General features: G+C 36.1%; 1 long non-coding RNA gene across 1 annotated transcript; it reads left to right on the top strand.

Moving 5' to 3' along the window:
- Positions 1–1,899: 1,899 nt before the first annotated feature.
- On the top strand, positions 1,900–2,954 carry LOC138135025 (uncharacterized). The gene is made up of 3 exons (XR_011160858.1): positions 1,900–2,094; positions 2,144–2,237; positions 2,295–2,954. It is a non-coding gene; the product is annotated as an uncharacterized lncRNA (long non-coding RNA).
- Positions 2,955–13,398: the final 10,444 nt, after the last annotated feature.

Raw genomic sequence — 13,398 nt, 5'->3', positions numbered from 1 at the left:
CAGTTTGAATTGCCTAGCAACATAATTCTAGTAAGAATGGTATGGAATTTCCAGTAAATGTTTGGGCAACTGTGAAGATTTTGACAACGTCAAGTTATAATTTAATTCGAAATTGTCAAACTTTGTATTGAAATCATGTATACAGCGGCAGAGTATGCCGAAATGCTCATTCTTTATGGAGAGCGCGGGCGCAATGCACGTGAAGATGCAAAAGAATATGCAATACGTTTTCCAGGACGTTTGCCATAACGTATTTCTACGGTTGGTGGTCCCCCGCGAGAAGTTAGAACGCAAGAGACTGAAGATGCTGTTCTTCAGTTTTTTGATGACGACGGGAGAAGAAGAATATTTGAAGAACTGTATTTACCGCGAACCTACCAATATTTTAGAAGAACTGAATGACCAAATTCACCAAGCATGGCTGCTGTTATTCCAAGGAGGTTAAAGTAAGAGGAGGGAAAGTGCCCTATGCTGGTAATGCATTGAAAGTGATGCAAATCGTTCCTTCTCCAGCAACCTTTTATGACCGCGAACGTCCTTTAACGGCCCACCGGGTATCGCATCGCTTTGGCGCCAGTGGCGTTCCTTTAACCCCCGCAACAAGGTGTTAAACGTTTTTATGTTACAACAAATGCTCCAGTGCGCCCCGTCATGTACTTATAGTTTTTTCTGAATTATAAATTTACTTCTTTTATTTTTGTAAATTTTTTTCATGTACTTTATGTTACAAATTACAATAAATGCATCTGTGTGCCCCGTCTTTTATACGCCACTGATACCATCCCCACCAACCACCCTTGTTTAGCAACCTTTTATGGCTCTGCACGATTTGGCGGGTGGCATCACTTTTTCAAACTGGCTTTCCCTCCTCTTACTTTAACCTTCTTGTGTTATTCCTAATATGCTTAGACTAGCAAGGGAACATTTAACAAAACGAGTCGCCTATTGCTTCAGATGAAAGGTGGTCAATTTGAACACTTGTTATAAATTATTCTTTTTATTTTGCATGTTTCATATTACATTTATTTCATTCCACATCGTTTAAGTTATAAAATTTGATCTTAAATTTTTACTAATAATGATGCTAAAATAAATAGGTTAGTTCAATCCAGTTTTGTCTTCTTTCTTTTAGAACTACCACTGTGCTTGATCTGTTGTTCAAAACCTACGTGTAATTCCATCTTTTTGCAATGTCAAGAATGTTCCTAAAAGTCTTTTCTTTCATTTCGACGATGACGCGTCCCGCTGGTGTAGCTGCGCTAATACGTTGTTAATGCAGTGCACAGAAGATTCCGATTCACTGCATATTCAACTTTTTACTAAGATTTTTAAGGTAGTAATATTACTCACTTAACGCTACGTCGCCATTTTACCTTCCATCAACAACAAGAGCGCGTTCATAAAATATGGGCGAAGATAGAGTGTGGGGAATATCACGTGACTGCAGTGTCACTCCGGCATTATGAACGGAATCGGGTAAACGCGTGTTTTTTGTTTTTGTAAATGTCAACATTGTCAACTCACATTTAATTGTCATCTATTTAACCACCTGCTTAAATGAAGATCAACAGATTAAAAATGCAATTTGACGAAAGAAAAAGAAAATTAATTGTTTCTGGGGCAATTTGTTCTGCAAAAAAACGTTTTTTCCCTGTAAATTTGTTATCACCGGATTCAATACAGGAAGGGGAAGAAGAGAATATCAGTGTGGTTGCACAAGGAATGCCTTTAAGAATTGGATATGTTGAACGGATTGCACCGGGGTTAACCAACAGATAATTTCAAATGCATTGCAGAGTCTGTCACCATTTTTTTTTCTATCGTTTGGTTTTTGCAACATCAAGAAATCCATGGTTAGCAACGGACCTTTTTTTTTTTTAATTTGTTATTCTAAAAAAAATCTTGCCTGTCAGAAAACAGAGACGCTAACCTGTGCCGTATCTGAATTGGTTATTTTGGGCAAGCTTTACCATTAAATTGGGATTTCCAAAGTACCATAGTCTTCAAGGGTCAAGGTATACCGTCTGTTTAGAATTACCGCGCCTTGTACCCTGCAGCTCCATTTGGAGGATCTTACGGATATAGGCATTAGAGGTATGTGTCTCTCGCATAAAATCACCGCGCCCTCACGATATGCTTTTAGGCATTGACCATCACCAGCAGTCTTGGGCACAATAGAGCGAATATTCTGGTTTCCCAGTCGATAACTACCCGTTGGGTATTTTCTCTGCCAAGAGGTATATGCGGATCATGTTAGGTATCGCCTCTTTACAGCAGTTTTTTTTATTTTGTAGAATATCTCAGTCCAACAAATTCCAACTATCTTAACAAGTCCAACAAGCTCAACTATCCCAACAACCTCATCCCTACAACCTCAACTCAATAATCTCGATCATCTTGACGACTTACGAATCTCGCCACGACCTGCAGCAATCGCTATAACCGAGAAGTTAAGTTCACCTGCACTAGGAGGAACGGCAAGCAAACAGTTCCCATAATTTCAACTTTGTCACTACCCTTTTTCCAACCGCTCCTTCAGAGCAACCTTACCGTAGCCTTTCATATTTTACTGACTAATCATTTCGTTATACATACTAATAATTCTGTAAGAGCCTTGATAGCTATCAACCTCCGCGTTTAATCTATAATCATTAATTGTGCATACCAGTAATTTAACGCTTAGTAACAACTAATTTACTAATAAATCCAAGTTCGAGGACCCCCCTCTCCAACTACGTTGTTTATTTTTTTTAGCTTTACAGTAATCTAACATCATCTGGCCTAGTTTGAGTCCCTACCTGCGGAGGTACCTCATCGAACCCAGCTCTACCGCGGGTGGCGCCCTAACCATCACCAAACGAACTAGCCAAATTATGCCCTTTTGGCCAGATTGTACCGTGGCAAGTCAGCCATTCCAGTTTCGAAAATTTTGTCCCCATTATTGAAAACATAATTAAAAAATGTACACAAAGTGTCTATAAAAGAACATATATCAAGAGTCCTGTGGAATTATGCGGCTCTATATTTTTTTTGGCCGAACTATGTCGAATAGTTGAAGCTGGCAAATTAGATGTCAAATGACAAATGTCAAATTATTAATAATTAAATATTAGCGATAGCGTCAGTTTGTGAGTTCGGCGTCTTAGTTGTTTGTAATTTTTTTTCGCATAAGTGTGAACTGTGAATACCAAAAACAAGTTAGGAAGTAGCGAAAGTAAGACATTTATTTTCGTATGTTTACTGTAAGTAATAAGAAATCTTTTTAGTAAACCGCAATGGTTTTATCGCTAGAGCAAAACACCTTCATTGTGATGTCGTATTACCGAAATGGTACCCTGCATTATCTCTGCCCTGCAGAATGGAGAGTGGATTTATTCTATAGAAGCTTACAAGGAAGAATTTTTCGCAAAATTTCCCAATGACAACATCGTGGAAGCAAATTAATTCCACACATTAGAAGGATTGTGGATAGATTTGTGGCAACTATTGAAAAATGTAAAAGTGTAGGAAGAGCGCCAGTGAATGAAGAAATTATTGAAGATTTACTCCAACGAATGGAACAAAGCTCAAAAAAATGCCTCAGGAAATTATTACTTCAGGCTGATATACCTACCTCTCTCCACTTGTCAGAAAATTGTTAGAAAAAACCTGAACTTGTATTTAGACAAAATCACAACACTTCAAGAACGTTGACCAGGTGATTCTAAGAGGCGCTTAGAATACTGCAATTGGTTTTTGAACAATTTGAATGATGACAGGTTCCTAATAATGAATTTGAATTAAACAATTTAATTTTTTAACTTTGCTTGCAGATTATTAGACATCGTTTTTTTTTTATGAAGCCCAAAACTATAGAATATGTAGAAAATCCACATGCATTTGTAGAAACCAGATTGCATCCTATAAAGTTTGGAGTATGGATTGCTGCCTCACGAAGGCGTTTAATTGCTTTTATTGTAAAAATCAAAGAACCTGTCATTAATGAAGTTACGTAACCTCTGTTTTTCTATTTGCTACCACAATATGCTACAAAGCGGCAAAAATCAAATATACCTATTCGAGTTCCACAGGACCTTTATACCTAGCCAGAGTATTTATGAACGCGCTCCAAAGGTTCAACTCATCATAACCCTCCCGTCAATTTCCCATACCCCTCAAGGTTACAATTGCTCGGAAATTTTCGCTCATAACAAACCGTATTCCATTTATTGCCGGAAGAAGAAACTTCTTGCGTTCCCTGATGAAAATTCTATTCATTTGTTCGCCTGCCTTTGTCGAAATTATCCCATTTTTGGTTATTTCAAAAGTAGCTGTCACTTTTGACGTCTGTTCCGATAAGTCGACCAGATACTCGTAAATATTGAAAATAAAAAGCAAGCATATCTTTTAGATATAGCTGTTCCAAATTCACATAATATAACACAGACATATAACACAAAAATTAATAAATATTTAGAGCTCTCCGTTGCTATGAGAAATCTTTGGTGTTTAGAAAAAAATTCGATTTTACCACTTATAATTTCAGCAACGGGAATAGTACCGCAATCTCTTTTTAAAAATTTAAAAATTCTGGATTTAGGTAACACATTGGTAGTTGAAATTCAAAATAGTTACATATTTATATAATTAGTGGGATAAAAGCAATATTACAGGACTCGAGTGTGAAGATTGCAGATGACGAGGCCGTTAGCCCGGCGTTTACAAAAATATATTTTGACAATCGTTAAATGTCAGTTTCAATCGTTTTCATTCAAAATCAAAGCAACAAGATTGAAACAATTTGCTCAATACCAGGACAACCAGCTAAATCTGTTTATAAACAACGCGTTGTTTTTAATTTTTCATAAATGAGAACCGTTTCGTTTACGTCTTATCGCGGCTCTCGGAAGTGAAATGACTTCGAAAAATGTACATTGGGGTTATCCCGACGTCTAGTGAGAAAAGTACCAGGACCTGGAACGGAAACGTGTGTGATCCTGTTTCGAAAACCACCTGGAGTGCAAGAGACGAGCGTATCTGGAGGCGTCACTGCAGTTTGCGTCGTTTTTCCAGTATAACGTGTATTACAAAGTGGTCTCTTGCGGAAGCAACAAAGAAAAGAATAGTAGATGATATCATCAAAAGTAGAAGTGAATCTTTTTGTGCCAAGCCCAGAGATTGAAAACCGGAACGAAGTCGATGTCGGCAACTGGGCGAACAAAATGCAAGAGTTGTGTGATTAATATGTATTTATAATAAGTAGCTTTTCATTTGTATTGTTGTCTTTCAATAAATTTTGTCTGTTTGCTTCTAAATAAAAATGCGTTACGTAATGAAACCAGTGCGGTAATAAGCTACATTACGCAACTCAAATGACTGTAAATGAGTGTGGTTATAACGACTTATCCAAGCAGCCCTAGATAAAATAAATATTATTATACTCATGTCACATCGTAAGGAAGTTCCTTAACATTGACACAGAACATAATAAAACACAACAAAGTCAAAATGTGGAGGCGAGACGCCGGTAATTATGTTGATTAGCACTGCACTATTACTTGATAGTATTATCCGTAATAGTGTATGTACTCCGGCAAAATTGCCGTGCCGCCGGGTGGTGGAGGGTTCAGATTATTATTCATTCGAATTACACGTTGCTTGGCAATTGAGGGAAGGTACTGAGTTTTCTCGTGAAGAGAAAATTAGATCGTGTTCTATTGGTCAATTTGATTAATTCATAACTAAAAAGCTGTTGGACCCTGAATATTTTTCTAAATATTTTTTACCTTCATTAGCATTACCATCAAGGAAAACGCACTCCAAGTTTGATCGGCGAGTTCTGGGACACCTGTATATATGTATTAGTATTTGCACAAACCTGCCTATATCAATGTTTTCTTTGACCAACAACATTTTCTTAAGTTGGAAAAAATAGGACCACAACGACGAAGATTTCACACGTCTGGAACGCTCCAACACGTAGGCTAAGATAATATTTTCGTCCACCGCTTTGGCCTTTTGATTTTTTCTCCACTCACAATACATTGCTCAAAAAAATTAGGGGAACACTTTTTTCAAAACCTGTAACTTTTTAAATATTAGTTCTAGGCAAATCAAATTTGGTATACTTCAACGGCATATATTTAACTAAGGAAAATTACAAAAACAATTTTACAACTCATAGTTACTTCTAAGTTACACTTAAAAATGTAAATTAATAACTCAAAACAAAATGGAAAAAATGTCAATTATGCTTTGAATTTACGTATGAAAGCCTACTAAAGATGACAAATGAATTCAGTTGCCAATTTTCGTTGATTAGAAGCGTGATTAGAAGTAAAATGAGGCATCTAAGTGAAGTACAAGTAGCTCGTGCTGTTGCCCTTATTCAGCATGGCCACTATTTTCGACATGTTAGCAGGGACCTTCGAGTTTCCCCTTCTGTTATTCAGCGTTTATGGAATCGGTTTCGGGAGACTGGTCAATATGTTAGAAGAACTGGACAAAGTCGAAATCGAAAAACTACTCAAAACCAAGACCGATTTCTTGTCCTTTCCTCTTTACCTAAGCGTACTGCCACAGCACGAGACCTCCTAAACGACCTAAGACGAGCACATGGAATAGAAATTTCTGATCAAACTGTTAGAAACAGATTAAAAGAAGCGAATTTGAAACCAAGAAGACCTGTCCGCGCACCACGCCTTACGCAGCATCACAAAGCAGCGCGAATGAGGTTTGCTCTGGATCACAGAGATTGGCAACTTCGTCACTGGACGCCTGTACTGTTTATAGACGAGTCCAGATTTCGTTTAACTCGTTGCGACGGTCGAGTACGTGTATATAGACGTCCTGGTGAACGCTACACAGCCGCTACTGTACAGGAAGTGGATAGATTTGGTCGTGGATGTGTGATGGTTTGGGCTGGAATCAGTATAGACAACAGAACTGATCTTGTTGTGGTTCCTGGTAGACTAAATGCCATGAATTACATCGAAAATATCTTGGAGGACCATGTGGTGCCTGCTGCATATGGCGTCGGTCAAAATTTCATCCTAATGCAGGATAATGCAAAGCCACATACCGCCGGCATCACCAGCAACTTTTTACAAGAACGTGGAATGGTCGGCGTTAAGTCCTGACCTAAATCCTATTGAATACGTGTGGGATGAGCTTGACTGACGTGTTCGCAAGCGCCGTAATCTACCACTAACCATACAGGGGCTGACACAAGCCTTGATTGAGGAATGGGAAAGCATACCCCAAGAATCTCTTCGCAGACTAGTGCGAAGCATGCCACGCAGCTGTGAGGAAGTGATTCATACTCGTGGAGGGCATACACATTATTAAACCTCACCAATCCAAAGAAAACCCGAATATCATCGATACTATGACAGTCGTTTCCATTTTGTTTTGCGTTGTTAATTTACATTTTTAAGGGTAACTTAGAAGTAACTATGAGTTGTAAAATTGTTTTTGTAATTCTCCTTAGTTAAATATATGCCGTTGAAGTATACCAAATTTGATTTTCCTTGAGCTCTTATTTAAAAAGTTGCAGGTTTTAAAAAAAGTGTTCCCCTAATTTTTTTGAGTAGTGTAGTATATTATACACCAAGGTGAAGAAGTTCATGATTACAGCCAGAGCGCCAAGATGCGACGATTCGAGTTCTCATTTTTCAACGGTTGCTATGAAAATCGTTTACGTTAACCAATGAAATCAACGAAAATCTTTCGTTCCTAAGTGACGGCTGTTCATTATTGACCTTGGTTAATAATGAAGATTATTATTAACCTAGGGAGAGAAATTCTACTTCTGGGGTCGGTTCGAGAGTTCGAGAGAGGTTCTGAGACTAGTAGTGAAAAACATAGTTTGTACTCCTTTTCGTATAATAATTTTGATTTTGGAGGTACCATTCTTTCGATCGCCTCTTTCGCTTGCGCTAGAATGGCGTTGGGGATAATGACTTGGTCTCGTTCATCTTCCTCAGAACTCGTAGAATACGACATCTTCTTTCTCTCAATAACAGAATGACGCGCACCCAAATGGACCTTTACAAATAAGAATGCTCTTTGTCGCACAGTGACGTCACTGCGCAAAGGAATTCTGCGTCCTGTGAGACAACAAAGATGTTGACCGTTAAGTAAAATAACTTCGACGAGTTAAACCAATGGAAATAAGTGTAGCGGTCAACTGTTCTCTCACAATGCGCAGATCTCATGCGCATATTTTCTATCCCTATCCCTCCGCCACCCGGCGGCACGGCAATTTTGCCGGAGTACATACACTATTACGGATAATACTATCAAATAATAGTGCTTATCAACATAATTACCGGCGTCTCGCCTCCGCATTTTGACTTTGTTGTGTATTATATTCTGTGTCAATGTTAAGAAATTTCCTCACGATATGACATGAGTATAATAATATACCTTTTTGAATTTCAACTAACAATGTGTTCCCTAAATTCAGAATTTTTAAATTTTTAAAAAGAGATTGCGGTACTATTCCCGTTGCTGAAATTATTTAAAATAATAATGTCTGGTCTGTTATGCTGAATGTGAATGTCAGTTAAAACTGTACGATCAAAATATAATTTGTAATTGTCATTTTCTAAACAACTTTCTGGTTTATAAATATAATGTGGTTGTGTATCCTTTACTAAATTGAATTTAACAGCTAAATTCATGTGTATAATTTTAGCGAATACCTATATCATGACGTTTCTTATATTCCATTATAAATGTAAAGGTTCATTCAGGGTTTGTTTGTAAAAAAAACAAAAACACAAGCGGTTACCAAGAAAAGTAATACGAGCCGCAACTATGATGTCTATGTTTTTTTTTTTATTAAAAATTTATTGAAATTACTTCTAATGGTCCTATTTTTTCAAAATGGAATAAAGCATTGTATAAACCACGTGAATTAAACCTGTTTATTCGCTTGAAGAACTTGTTGTTTTTCTCGCGAATAAACAATGGTTTAATTCACTTGGTGTACCTATAAATAACTATGACGCAAAAATGAAAAATGCTCTAGTAAAATGTTTCGAAGAGATAAAAAGTTTGGCACCGTTCTTTTCCTTTATTGTAAAATCTTGAATTGTAAAAATGACACAGAGAATGATAACCTCATAAATACAACCCGACACATTTTTCACCAAACAGTGTTGCCGGTTGTATTTCTAACGTTGAATGCAGTGTTGGTAGAAATTTAGAATTGAGAAAGACTATATAAGCAACCTAGACCGTTCTACTGGTATTAAAATGTTACAATTCACCTTTTTGGATTTCCTGCTCTAAAATACTATGCCTTACCTAGTATCTTCCAAACATCATGTTTTCTCACTTTTACGCCCGCACACAGCTTTCAGAAAAAGATGGCCAATTTGTTAACGTGAGCCGAGCGCAAGTATCTTCCCGACAAAAGAAATTTTCGTGTTCATTTCCTGAGATATATAACCGGGAAAGTGGTATATAACTAAATATATAAACTTTCCCGGTTATATATACTTGACATCTGTCAAAGGTAACCTCAAAATTTACAACAAATTAATGTTTTTTAAGACTTTGCCCAAACGAACACGAAAAATGTTATTCAATATTCGTGCGCTGTCAGTTTTCAGGTATTCGGCCTCTTTTACATCACTTGGCTGACGCCACGTGCTTCAAATTTCGGCCTCATACCTGAAAAGTAATCTGACAGCGCTACTCATATGAAAATAACTATTGCATGTGCGCGTGTTAAGCGGAGATTAATGTTCGTTTATGACAATTCGGTTTTACCGGCATCGAACTCAGAAACGAAGTATATGTGACTCATTAGTATAGGAGCCGTTTTCAAATCAAAACAATTTTTGATTTTGTTGAAAGTATTGAACACATGCTTGCCTCTAATTATTGTTGTTTTATGTGGTTCAGTTCATGTGGAATGACCTAAGGTGAGCCATCAGGTTTCAAATAATGTTTTTCATAGCCACTCTTGCCAAATATTTTTTGAAGCATGGTTCGCTTATAGAACATGACCACATCTTATGCTGCCTTAAATTTAAAGTTTTGGTCTTTTGAACTAAATTACATTTAATTAATTAAATGCTACAGCAATGTACAAAATATTACACAGATATGGAATTATAAATACATATTTAGTACATATTTTAATTTTCTAAAATCATGTTTTACCATTATTAAGCTGTAAAGATTACTATGTTGACATTATTGACTATTAACTCTAAATAAAATAAAAATAATAATAAGAACAAATCGTTTGGAAAGCAGCTTACAATGTTTTTACGACAAACTCTTTTTTGGAAATCAGTCCCTATCTACCCACTTTTTATACGTCTGCCAATAGTTATTTGTACAACTAGTTATGAAAGCCATACCGTACGATCGAAAATAAAAAAATCGAGATGCCCGTGATTAATACGTATCAGTTGGCAGCACGTAAAAATGTAATTCAAATGTCATCAGATGTCATTACAATAGTTAACTGTCATTATTAATTATTCAGTACTAAATTTTGCTATTACAATATGTTCGCTTTAGAGTACAAAATTTTCATTGTGCAGTGCAGACTTGAGAACGGCGAATAGTCCTATTAGTAGAGTGCATTAATATGCTTTTTGTGACTTCCGTGGGGGTTTTGTTGTTACAAGCTGAATTATATAATAAAATATACTCCATTCTTTATCTTGGTGAGTGGTCTTTGGGAAATTTTCAGCCGTCAAGTTGAATTTAGGGATTTTTGAAAGTTCCAATGGAAAAGTGCGTTGGTAGTTGTTGAAAAATATTCAAATATTATTATTATTCAATACTGTACTTACAGACACGCCGCAAAGTCTTTATATTTATTGTTTTCCAGGTTAAATTGCTCATGATTCATTATGCACCGAGGCAACAGAGACATGTTTATGTTTAATGTTTAATAGTTTATTCACGCCAAGAAAGCAATTACAAGAAAACACACATGGAGCATTAGCAAGAACAAAAAGTGGGAACAAGATGCATCACTTGCATAGAAGTCTCCTACAGTCACTCTTGAACTTATTTGTCGAGACTCCACAGAAGTCTAACTCGTTACAGTAAAGGTTGGCCAGGCGAAGGGCACTATTCAAGGGTGAATTGTAGGAGTAATTGTGTTTATGGCAGTAAACATGACATAACCTCAAACGTGTCATCTTCATATCGCATCGTTTTCTAAAATTTTAATAACTTGGTTGGGAATTTCAAAATGTTCTACACCGGCCACACACTTTCCGGTCAAATTTGGTCCGGTTTATGGTTTAAGAATCCGGTTAATTTCTCACACCAAAACTTCTTCGCAATATTGCCCGGCACGGGACGGGAATAATGTTCGTTCGGACTGACCGACGACGGACGGCGATAATTTTCATATCGGGAACGGTTAAATGTAAGAATCGATGTGTACGGCTTATATATTTACATTTCGCGACATAAGATCGCGAGATTTGGACATGAATGCTTGACGAAGATTCTGAATCTGCATGCCAGCGATGACAGTTAATATTTGATTTACACGACACTCAAATTTGGTGGAAAAAGTAAAACTTACAAAGCTACCCATGGCTTGCTTGATCGCATCGACCACTCACCAAGATAAAGAATGGAGTATAGAAGCTATGTGCTGAGGTTTCAAAATCCCAAGGCCGTCAAAAAACGTCCTGTCCTAAAGGGCATTAAACTTAAAAAGCGAGTTAGATAGATGATCATCAAGAAGAATAAATGACAAAATTTTTGGTATATTTTTCACAAAAAGTTTTGTACAGCAAATATTTTTTTTAATATTTCTAAAATGGTCCGTGATTAAAGTTAACATTAGTCTCTTACGGAAGAATAAAATCGAACAAAACTTTAAACCCCAATATCCCAGTTTCAGATGGTTGAAAATCTAATTCATTTTACACAATTTTTTCGTTTCTATCGCGACATCTCTAAAACAAAAGCTCTAATCAAAATTTTGTATTCTTTAGAAAAGTTTGTATTATCTTTTCTGTTCATACTAGTATCGGTTTTATAATTTTGTGAATTATAATAAAAAATTTATATAATTTAATGCAATGCAATGTAAATTTTCGGCGATTCACTGTAAGTCACTAGTAGGCGCCCCCACTCCGATGAACCATCTTTTATTGCAGTTTTCTCTCCATTGCGCTTCCACACATTACAGATATTATCACCGAATATTATGTATTAATTATTACTATTATTTATGTACTCATAACAATACCAGTATATAACTAGTACGAGTATATTATAACAAATCTATCTTTATACAATATTTCAAATTTAACCAAGGGGTAGATAGAAACAAAATAAACTCGCGTAGAATACCAATCAATAAAATATAAACATATTATAATAAATATTTATATAGCCTAGTTATGATACTGTTAAATACATATCAGAGCTTTCTGAATCATAGTCCAGTCAAATAAGGCGAATAAAGGGGTAAACCTCGGAATGAAAGATAATAAGCTGCAAATTTGTATAAACCTTTGTTTTGACATTTTATAAGTTGGCTCAAAAGTCTCATAGAATCTCGTGTACGCGAGTCAAGATATTGAAGGTCAAAGGTCGCAAAAATCGTTTTTTTGTAAATATCTCGTTTCCCTTGCTCTAAATGACATTTGGAGTTATTACAAAAGTTGTAGAGCATAGAATTCTCTACAAATTTGGTCTTAAGGAATATTTGATACATTTAACCGTTCTTGAGATAGAGCGCCAAGAATGGGGAGCGTTAAGCCGTATGTATGTATGATGATAACGCTAGGTCAACTATGGACTCCAATACATTTATAAAGTTAATTACTTACTAAGAATATTATAATTATGAAGAAACCTTAATTATTTACTAATTAATATACGTATTATACAGGGTGTTTTCGAAGTTGAGGCGTTCCTTTTAACATGTGATAGTATGCGTTGTTCTAAAGAATTTTTGCCAAAATCACCTTAGTAAAATATGTACGGCAATGAAGATACAATAAGTTAATTTTTTTGAAATTTTTGAAACCGGTCCTGCTTAAATTTGCGCTGATTTGTTAGAAATTGGACTTGACAAAAGAAAAATCAAATAAGCATGGACGTTAATCTAAACTACTGTCAGAGTTGTCATCTAATTAGTCGAAATGGCTTTATTATTAGGAAAATAATGAGCTCACAGATATGTTGCAAATGCATGGGCAATGTTATCACGTTATCAGAATGCATCTGCAGCGTCCAGAGAGTATTGCAAAGCGATTTCCGGAAAGACACCATTCTGGGCCAGGTTAATTATTAATCTAGTACAGCGGAGAAATGGACAGGATCGGACTTAAAATTTTAGAAAACAATAAAAATATACAATCAATTATCTCCGTTAATACAAACATTTTACTAAGAAGATTTAGGCTAAAATTCTTA

This window comes from Tenebrio molitor, chromosome 1, assembly GCF_963966145.1.
Source record: "Tenebrio molitor chromosome 1, icTenMoli1.1, whole genome shotgun sequence".
Classification (NCBI taxonomy): Eukaryota; Metazoa; Arthropoda; class Insecta; order Coleoptera; family Tenebrionidae; genus Tenebrio; species Tenebrio molitor.
This window is presented reverse-complemented; position numbering and strand designations above follow the sequence as displayed.